At 41.7% G+C, this 11216-nt stretch overlaps 1 protein-coding gene across 1 annotated transcript in view; it reads left to right on the top strand.

Moving 5' to 3' along the window:
- Positions 1-2251: 2251 nt before the first annotated feature.
- The window catches only part of GJB7 (gap junction protein beta 7), a 42833-nt gene continuing 33868 nt past the window's right edge, over positions 2252-11216 (top strand). The window contains exon 1 of the mRNA XM_033939713.1: positions 2252-2364. The gene's annotated coding sequence lies outside the window, so the exon portion shown is untranslated. The remainder of the gene's footprint in view (positions 2365-11216) is intronic.

The following is an 11216-nucleotide window of genomic DNA, read 5'->3' as shown; positions in this document are numbered from 1 at the left end:
CTCCTCTCTTTAAGTTGCCTTGAGCCTGTATAGTAATGAGCGATGCACAAATAGATTAGATTAGCATTTGACAATAGTTGGCCAAGTCAATGTTCATCATTGTTGTTGTTAAGTGCCATCGACTCATGTTCGAGTCCTAGCAACTTGATGAATTACAGATCTAAAAAGAATCGGTTTTGTGCTAGTCCGGTAAGGTCCTCTAGCGTCATCCCCATAGCATAAGATAGACCTGACTTTTAGGTGGGTCTGTCTGGCCACTAGACTTAGCCAGTCAGCCAATGAATATTGGCACTGACTGACTATGTCATGTGACATAACCGGTGACAGGCTTTATTTATTTGTATTTTTTTTGTTTCATTGTTTTAATTTGCTTGCATACGCCTAGTGGCAAGATACTACAGTATTTGAAAAAGCCACAGGCTCCTAGGAGACAACCAGATATTTGGGCAACAGTGGTGATAGTTGTGGTATCTGTTTATGGCATTACAAAACTTTGTGGTTAGACATGAGCAGGGCTGGAACCTGAATGTGAGCTAAACAGGGAATACTGCAGATTTGGCTGGAAACAAAAGTAGAAAGCCCCAAAAACTGTTTCTGGATAAGGAGTGATCATGCTTCGTGGCTGGTAGCTGGGATATATCCATGGCAGTAGGAATAAAAAGAATCAGGCAGATGACGAAGATGGGCAAATTGGTTTGTTTCTTATCATGCTCTTAGTTCATGATATAACCCTGCGTCTCCAACCACTTTCATGTAAAGGGCCACCATGTGAGTATAAGAAAGCTCAGAGGGCCACTAAAAGAGTTCAAGCTTACATATACTTTTGTAAACCACTTTGACCTGCTTGCTCAGACTGGGTATTGAACATTCAAAATGAATCACTAATATTGATTCTACAACACTTCAAGGATATACTTTAAAAACTCACTAGTTTGGATTGTCATCAGCAGCAAATTCTATAAATGAGACACCAGAGTAACAGACTTAAGAGATAGTGTGCAATTCTGCGGGCATGACATCAATGGGAAAACAGCCCCTGCTAGATCGAAATCGGAGGCCAAAGTTGTCGAAGAGGCCCCGCCGGGCTGAACCCGTGAGAGGGAAAAAACAAAAATGTTTTCGTTTTTTTTGTTTTACACGAAGGGGAAAAACAAAGCAAAGAAAAAAGAAATATGACTAAAAGTCACAATTCCGCGAGAGCGGGAAGGCAGCGAAAGAGACAAGATCAACGGTCGTTGAAAAACGCATCTTCTTAGCTCCGCAGAAACTATGAAACTGAGGGATCGTGTGCCCTACGTCGGGTGGGAAGGCACTCGCGCATGCGTGGTGCGGGCTATTGCGAACTTTCTAAAGATTTAAAGTGGCAATGCACTTTTAAAAGTGGTCCGTACCGGGGCTCCGCCGGTGATGTCACCCCTACATGAGAATATGCTGCCTGCTTGTCCTGGGATAATTAAGAGATTGTGTGCAGTTATTACGAGTATATCAAGTGAGCAAGATTGAAATTAACACATGTACAGGATTTGAAGAGCATTTTGGCCAACTGGAGGCCACAATGGAGGACTTCAGTGGCCACGTGTTGGAGGCCACTGATATAACCCATGAACACTCTGGGGCTGATTCTACAAGTGGCATCCTGATTGTAGGCATCCTATTACCATCTCACCACCCAATCGAGATGCACTTTTTTTTTTTTTTAAATGGATGCAGACGCCAAACGCTGGCATGGTTTCCACCGTAAGTGGCCTCGGGCACCCATAAGCGTCCCTTTTGCGTCTCTGTAAGCACGAGACAGACGCCATAAATTCAGGCCTGTAAAATGGTGGCTTACGTTTAAGGCATCTTTTAGGAAAAGAAAAGACACGATTCTCTAAAGGACGCCGATGCGCGATCGTTGGCCGCTTCTTAGGCAGCCGTTGAGATCGGTGTCTTATAGAGAATCAGGCTCTCTGTCTCCTCCTTTTGTTCTAGGGTTCCCGATACCCAAATTTCAGCTTCAGCACGAGGAAATTAAATAAAACACACTAAAACCCACAGCCTTTAATATGATAAAATATTGCAGGTAAAAAACAGCATGTGTGTGCAACATGAGGTGTGTACCTGTAAATATTCCCTTCTGTTTTCCCTGTCCTGTTCATTTATTTTGTAGAAAACACTGGGGACAGTAGAATGTTGTCATCTGAGCAATCTGCCAAACAGATGATCAGGTTACACCTGTTCAGGTCATCCTTCTTCCTAGGAAACAGCTGAACTCCCATTGTCAATGGCTACAGTCATAGCAGAGCTCCTGCCAGGAAGTCACGGCATGGAGCATTGTTAATCATTTCACCGACCTGTGGCCTTTTCTCTCATGCGACTGTACTGGTAAGTGGCGTTTTTCTTACTATTTAGGTAAAACGTTTCTACATGTTCTGAGAAATGATATGTGTAAAGCGTCACAATGAAAATATGCAAATAGAAACTAGGTACGGTGACAGATTAGCCTAGAGAGGCAGTTTTAAGTATATGGCTATGTAATAAGCTGTCGTTCTGCTTCCTTTGCAGACTAATGCTGTGATTCTATTGTAAATCCTCCTTTTCCATGGCGCTTCTGTACTCCTACACTGTCCTGGCTATTTTTACAGAGTACAAATTTTCTTTCTACTTTAAATTAGATGTACAAAATCTTTCATTTTGCACCTTCACTGACTGCATCCAAGTAGAATTGATTGGCGAAGTGGACGGAAGTTAAAGAGGGCTGTGCCTTTTCTTCCGTGCGCTTGTGTACCTCGCGCTGGGAGCAGAATCCGATTAACCGATTTACTGAGCTGTGATATTACGGATATAGCATGAGGCGGGATCTTCCGTTTTCTCCCACACATGTGAAAGGAGGGTCCTTAAGGGTGAAGTAAGAATATTCGGCCAGAAAGTGGAGGAAGGAACATGCCACCCACGTACAGAGTAACTCCAGTTTCAGCATGCCAGCAAGTTTTAGTTTCATTTTCATGGAGATCTGCTTTCACCATAAATCCGTGTTTGGCACCCGGGAAGAAAAATGCAGTAATCTAAGGAAATACCTTTTTTTTTTTTTACAGAAAGGGTGATAGATGTGTGGAACAGTCTCCCGGTAGAGGTGGTGGAGACAGAGACTGTGTCTGAATTCAAAAGGGCCTGGGATAGACACGTGGGATCTCTCGGAGAGAGAAAGAGATAATGGTTACTAGGGATAGGCAGACTGGATGGGTCGTTTGGCCTTTATCTGCCATCATGTTTCTATAACCATAATACTCTATGACCTCACAATGCAGGTGTAAAGAGCCTTAGCCTATAGGAAGAGATGATGCAAATGTTAAGAGCCTTAGCCAATAGGGAGAGGAGGAGATAGTGGATGCTGCAGATGGGCCATTTGGCCTTTATTTGCCATCATGTTTCTATAACCATAAAGTTCTATGACATCACAATGCAGGTGTAATGAGCCTTAGCCAATAGGGAAGGGAGGAGATAGTGGATGCTGCGGATGGGCCATTTGGCCTTTATCTGCCATCGTGTTTCTATTTGCGATTATATGCAGTTCATATAACCTCTGTCCTAGGTTCCCTTTGTCCCTTCTTCTATAATATTTGTACTTTAGCATAAGATGGCTATTTATTATATATGCACAGGGCTTCTGTTATTAGGTACTTATAAATCATACATTTAAGGTACTTATTTTTCAGCTAATTAAGGCCCTCTTTTGCTAAGCCAATGTACAGGTTTCTACTGTGGCCCGGAGCACTACATGCTCCGACGCTCATAGAATTCATATGAGAGTCGGAGCATGTAGCGCTCCGGGCCGTGGTAGAAACCTGTACCGTGGCTCAGCAAAGAGGGAGATTTGTGTTTATTTTATTCAATTTTCTATACTGTTCTCCCAAGGGAGTTCCGAATGGTTTACATTGGAGTTGGAGCCTGTCAGGACAGTTAGGGAATAATGCTTGAGTACCTGAATAATTTGTAATCCACATAGAATTGTAGGATATGCGGAATATTTTTTTAAAAAAGAAGAATTTATTCAGATACTCAAGCATTTTTCCTTGTCTGTCCCAGTGGGCTCACAATCTATCTAATGTACCTGGGGCAATGGGGGGATTAAGTGACTTGCCCAGGGTCACAAGGAGCAGCGTGGGTTTGAACCCACAACCTCAGGGGGCTGAGGCTGTAGATCTAACCACTGCACTTTCTAAGCTTGAATCAAATGAACATTTATATCATTTAGGAGGCAGTGCAGAAAAGGCACAAAGGCCAAGGTATCCCTGTTGCGGGGTCTTCTAGAAGTAGGGAGATTCTGGATTCTCTACAAGGAGAACTGTTCCAGAAGTTGGCAATGGAACCCACGCGGGATGGGGTCATACTGGACTTACCCCCTCTTCTACAAAGCCGCGCTAGCGGCTGGCACGCGGCAACAGCCCCGAAGCCCTTTAAATCTCTATGGGCTTCGGGGCCGTTACTGCGTGGCTTTGTAGAAGAGGGGGTTAGTGCTTACAAACAGGGAAAGAGTTTCTGATATTACAATGGGTGATTATCTGGCATCCAGTGATCACTGCATGGTACGGTTTAATATTAAGACAGGTATAGAGAGGGCTCATTCAAAAGCAAAGGTTCTAGACTTTAAAAAAAACAACTAACTTTGTTCAGATGGGGGATTACGTCAAGGAATTGTTGTCTGGAAGGAGTGGAGATGCAGTGGGCAGAACTGAAAGGAGTAATTGTAAGAGGAATTCTGTCTACCAATTTATATGTCACGTACAGCAGGAAAGAATTATAACTACTAGGAAAAGGATTAGCTCAAAGTTTTTCTGGTCTCAACTTTTAAATGTACTACTTTCTGTTTCCCATGACAAGTTGTTGGAAAATATTTTGAAAGATTGGAGGGAATTGTCAGAAAGTAATGCTCTCTTCAAACTCTGGCGCTCTTTAGTCTCAGCTGGTGAAAGACCATGTCAATTCTGCCTGCCAACTGCAGATGATTTAGGAAAATTTTTTAAGGATAAAATTTCACTCACCAGGGCCCATCATGTAGGCCCTAAAGAATCAATGGAGATTCCTGTGGAGTGCTTTCGAACTGGTAACTGAAACTCAAGTTTCAAAGCTACGTGAAAAATTGACAAAATGTAGTTGTAAATTGGATCCTTTCCTGCCATACTTGTTTGGGTATATCCCCTCACATGTTATCACTTGATTGCCTTCACTATTAAATCATTTCCTTGAAAACTGATATTTTTCATTCAGTATGGGGAATATAGATTTGACATCTTTACTAAAAAGTGCTGATTTAGACCTTACTGTTTCTTCTCATTAAACCGTCCGATTACAAATATACCATTACTAACAAAAATGATGGAATCTGTTATCTTTAGCCAACTCTCCAATTATTTGGAGAAGTTTTCTATCCTTTTATCATTGCAACACAGTTTGTGGCTAAATTTCAGTACTGAAACTCTTCTACTCTTGTTAATTTCAAAGATTCAAAATTTACAGTTACGGAACAAATACGCAGTATTGTTGCAATTTATCTGCAGCATTTGATGTAGTTCATCATGATATTTTGATTTGTTTGCTTTCAGATATAGTAGTTTTGAAACGGTCTATCAAATTCCTATCATTATGTTCTTACATGATATATATGGATGGCAAAACATTTTCTGTATGGAAGCCTATTTGCGGAGTTCCACAGGGTTCCCCTATGTCGCCAATACTATTTAATATCTATATGATTTCACTTAAGAGTTTTTGTTTGACATCTGCGGAGACTATATTTACGTATGCAGATGACATTTTCATCTTATTGGAAGTGGACCCCGATCTTAATAATTTGGCATTAAATATAGATTGTTGCATTTCTAAACTTCAGTTGTGGTCGACATCCATCCAAATGAAACTAAGGGCTCCTTTTACTAAGGTGTGCTAAGTGTTTTAGTGCACGCTAAATATTAACGCACGCTAATCACATGCTAAACGCTAACACGTGCCTGTTAGTCCATGGATGTGTTAGCGTTTAGCGCGTTTGTAGATTTAGCATGTGCTAAATGCGCTAAAACGCGTAGCATACCTTAGTTTAACAGGGGGTTAATGCTGGTAAAACGAAAATACTATGGGTAGGTCCAAATTTAGAAAATTTTCCTGCTTATGTTACTTTGAAATCAGGTGTTTTGTTATATATCAAGTTTTCAACTAGAGTTCTGGGTATTATCTTGGACTCTTCACTTATGTTTCATCAACAGATAAACTCTTTAGTTAAAAGGTGCTTTTTCGGTTTGTGCATGTTGAAAAAAGTTAGGACACTATTTATTCAGGAACATTTTTCAGTGCTAGTGCAGTCCATTGTATTTGCTCAGTTGGACTACTGTAATTCCGTTTTTCTGGGCCTTAAGCAGTGCAGTCTACAGTTGATACAAAATGCTGCGATGAAAAATTGATTTTTGAGAAACGAAAGTTTGATCATGTCTCTCCCTTGTTGATAAAACTTAATTGGCTCCCCATCTATTTTAGGATCCAATTTAAATGTGCATTGCGTCCAAACTTCTATATGGAATATTCGAATCACTGATTCCATTACACTGGGAATGTTCAAACGTTATGTTCATCGAGGACTACACAGAAGTATAAACTCTCATTCCCTTCTTTTAAGGGAATCAAATCAGCTAGGAAACTTTGTCAATAATATACTTTTAGGCTAACGGAGATTTGGAATGAAATTCCTTCTATAAGAACGATAGGTTCTTTTCAATTGTTTCAGAAAACTTTGTTACTTTCACAATATTTAAATGGCCTGCTCAGACGACTTAGTAACCATTAAGCATTGATGGGCCCATTTTGTGCTTGGCTAGGTTAAATTTCAATCTCTTTTTCTTATCTCTTTGTAAAATCTGGTCTTTTGACTTTTGTAAACCGAGTCAAGCTCCGTTCGATGACCCGGTATATAAACCCAAGATTACATTAGATTGTGAGGCAAGTAAGTAAAAGTAAGAGGAAAAGAAGGCCGCTTTGGTTCTCCAAAGTAGTAGCTGAGAAGGTAAGGAATAAGAGGTTAGCTTTCATAAACTACAAAAGATCACAGAAAGAGGAAGACAGGCAAAAAATATCTGGAAAAGTTAAGAGAGGCTGGTTGAGTAGTCAGGAAAGCAAAGATACAAATGGAAGAAAAAGTAGCTGACATGGTAAAATAGAAAGACGACATTTTATAGATACATCAGTGAAAGGAAGAAGTACCAAAGTGGCATTGTGAGACTCAAAAGTGAAGGGGCGGAATATGTAGAAGCTGATAAAGGGTGAATTGCTTAATATTTCTGATACAGGGTGAATTGCTTAATAGTTCTGTTTTATGTTCACAGCTGAAGTGTTGGAAGTGGGACCGAAGAAGACAAATGCGACTAGGAATGGAGGAGTGGTAGACCCTGATTGACCAGAGGGTTGTGTTCATGAGGAGCTAGCTAAATTAAAGGTAGACAAAGCGATGGAGCTAGATAGTGTACATCCAAGGGTGCTGAAGGAACTTAGGGAAGTTCTGGTGGCTCTGCTGACTGACCTTTTTAATGCTTCTCTAGAGTCGGGAGTGGTACTGGATGACTGGAGAAGGGTGGATGTGGTCCCTCTACACAAAAGTGGAAGCAAGGAAGAAGTAGGAAATTACAGGGCAGTACGTCTGACTAGCAAATTAATGAAAACACTCTAGAGAAGCATTGAAAAGGTCAGTCAGCGGAGCCACCCTAAGTTCCTTCAGCACCCTCGGATGTACATCATTCGGCCCCAATCGCTTTGTCTACCTTTAATTTAACTACCGCCTCACAAACACAACCTTCTGAAAATCGATCAGGGTCTATCACTCCTGCATTCCTATTCGCATTTGTCTTTTGGGGAACAATTTGTATTGGAACAACTACTTGCATTCACAGAAAAGACAAATATATTTAATCTGAGACAGGCAGGGTTTTGGTTTGGTCATATTACTGAAACCTTTGTTGTTTTTCGAGCGAGACACTGGAAATTTTAAATAATGTTCATGTAGCACTTGAAGTTTCTCTTGACTTAGCAGCAGCGTTGAATAATAGATTGATTATTATTGGAAACTCTTCAATAGTGATAGACTGGTTTAGGTCTTAAAAAAAAAATAGAACCTATTCAGTCAAAGTGAATTCATCGCTATCAAAGGAATTGTACCTCAGGGCTCTGCACTGTCACCAATTCTTTTTAATATTTTTTGGCTCCGTTACATACAATAATACAAGAATCTGGACTAAAAGTATTTTGTTATGCAGATGATATACTTATCGTTGCTAAGAGTGATCCAGTTCCTTTAGACTTAACACACTTAACAAATGGATTGTCTGCAATATCATAGTGTTGGATAACTGGTCATTACTAGGGAAAAAATATCAGCAGTGCAGACTTTTAAATATCTTGAAATTATGGTTGACTATCAATTAACCTTTGAAGATCAAATTTCAAATTTGATAAAATCCTGTTTCTATTCATTGAGAAAGTTACAGGCAGTAAGAGACCTATTTGAGGAACATAATTTGCATACTCTTATTAAACATTTGTAATCTCAAAATTGGATTACTGCAATATTATATATATGGGCCTTACAAAATCTTGTCTTAAAAGACTACACACAATTCAAAATATATTGTAATTAAATTACTTGGATATAAAAAGAAGTATGATAGGGTTACCCCATTGTTTTTACAGTATCATTGGCTACCAATTCAATATAGGATTCAGTTTAAAGCTCTAAGGGCTAGATTCACTAACCTGCCTGATCGTGAGCAATCCGTGTCTGATCCGGGCAGGTCCGATGGATTCTGCAAGCAATAATATTCTAATGAGGGACAATCGGAGGAACGCCCCCATGTGCAAATACGGATCGCTAGTGTGCAATCCTGATGCATGCGCAGACCATCTGCTTTCCCTGTAGATGGTCTGCGCATGCATTCGTGTTTGTTTTTGCAGCGTTTTTTTTTTTTTGGGGGGGGGGTTGGCAGCCCCTATACTCTACCATCAGTTGTCTTGGAGGGCGATCCCTGGCAGCAGCAGCCTCTTTAAAAGGCTAAAAACTCACTGGCCCTGACTCTCCTGCTCTCTGCTGCCGTCTCTGCAGTGCAAGCCCGCAGGTTTAAAGTGGGGCTGCACTGCATAGTGCAGCCCCGCTTTAAACACGCAGGCTCGCACTGCAGGGAAGGAGGCAGAGAGCAGGAGGGTCGAGGCAGCAGATATCAGTCTGGGCGGCAGAGAGCAGGGGGAGTTTGGATTCGGGGAGAGAGCAGGGCGGCGAGTCAGGGCAGAGGACAGGGTGGCAAGAGAAGAGTCGGTGCAGCGAGGCTGAAAGTCGGGGCTGAAAGGCAGGAGAAGGGCAGAGAGCAGGGCGGCAAGAGGAGTTAAACAATATGGCCAACAGCCACTGCTCTCCCCCATAAAATCCGGCCCCAGGGCTTCTGCAGAGTAAAGGCAGCCAGATCGGGGCAGCAGAAAGCAGAGCGGCAATGGGGCTGGAGAGTGGGAAAGGACGTTTGCGAATGGTCCCCAGCAGTTGCTTCTTGGGTTGATCGGCCAGCCCAGTCGGTTTGCGAAATTTGTTTAGTGAATCGCGTCCCTGCCTACTTTGCATGCCGCTCTCCTCATTTGCATGCGCGGATCGGAATCGGATAGGCAGAGAGGTTAGTGAATCGGGCCAGAGTAAAATCGGGTCGCAAAGGGTTCGCAAACCGATTGGTACATGGATCGGTTTGCTTAGTGAATCTAGCTTTCATTCTACAACAACCAAATTATTTATCTGCATTAACTATATCTTATAGACCAGGGTTGCCCAATAGGTCGATCGTGATCGACCGGTAGCTCGCCAAGGCAAAGTGAGTCGATCATCCAGGACTCACTTTGCCTTGGCGATCTATCGGGCCGATCAGTCTTCCTCTCCCCGACGTCAATTCTGCCTTCGGAGAGGAAGTTTGGGCCAGCCAATCGCTGCCTGGCTGGGCGGAACTTCCTCTCCGACGGCAGACTTGACGTTGGGGAGAGAAATGCTGGTCGGCCCGAAGCAGGGAGAGCATGGGGCAGCGTCGGCATCGGCTTTGGGGCCTGTTATCCATTGGTGGCGGTTTGGGTCCTGTTCCCCGTTGGCAGCAGCAGTGGCAGTGGCTTGGGGAAGGGCAGGGAGAAAGAAAGAAAGGGGGCAGGCAGGGAGACAGAAGGAAAGAAGAGAAACAGAAAAAAAGAAAGGGAGCATGAAGAGAGAAAGAAAGAAAGGTCAGGGAGAGAGGAAGAAAAAGTTGGGAGAGGGAATGAGGTGTGGAGGAGAGGAAGCATACAGGCTGAAAGAAAGATTGGATGCACAGTCAGAAGAAGAAAGTGCAACCAGAGACTCATGAAATCACCAGACAAGGTAGGAAAAATGATTTTATTTTAAATTTAGTGATCAAAATGTGTCTGAATTTATATCTGCTGTCTATATTTTACAATACGGTCCCCTTTTACTAAACCACAATAGTGGTTTTTAGCGCAGGGAGCCTATGAGCGTCAAGAGCAGCGCTGGGCATTTAGCGCAGCTCCCTGCGCTAAAAACTGCTATTGTGGTTTAGTAAGAAGGGAGGGGGGTGGGTATTTGTGTATTTTTGTATGATTGTTACTGAGGTGACAGTACTTAGTCATCTGTTTTGACCTCTTTGAAAAACCCCCAGAATAGGAATGATAATTAACAATTCTATGCGTACAGTGTGCGTTGTGTTTTTGTTTTTATTTTATTGTTGGTAGATCATTTTGACTTGGTCATTTTAAAAGTAGCTCGCGAGTCAAAAAAGTGTGGACACCCCTGTTATAGACCAATTAGAACTCTTATCTCATTCCAAGATAATAGAATAGTTTTCCCTTCAGTGAAAAGGGCAAAATGGGAATCAACCAGAAATAAAGCTTTTTATTTTAAGGTACCATGATTATGGAATATTCTACCATGGGAATTGAGATTGGAGGGGAATTTTAAGGCTTCTAAAAACTTTTAAAACTTTTTTCTTTTTAGAGGTATTTGGAGAAGATTCTGTTGCAGCAGAAATAATTCATATATATTGAATTATGGAAACAGGCTCTTTCTTCATTGGGATTTTGTAAAATATTGACATCAGAAAATTATTTGCATGAATGAGTAAAAGCTATGGCTGATTCTTAATTTAGGTTTGCCCTATTGTAGTATTTTAGTGATGTAAACCGCTTGG

The sequence above is a fragment of the Geotrypetes seraphini genome, chromosome 3, assembly GCF_902459505.1.
Source record: "Geotrypetes seraphini chromosome 3, aGeoSer1.1, whole genome shotgun sequence".
NCBI classification, from domain to species: domain Eukaryota; kingdom Metazoa; phylum Chordata; class Amphibia; order Gymnophiona; family Dermophiidae; genus Geotrypetes; species Geotrypetes seraphini.
Note: the sequence above shows the minus strand (reverse complement) of the source record. Positions and strands in the feature narration are given on the sequence as shown.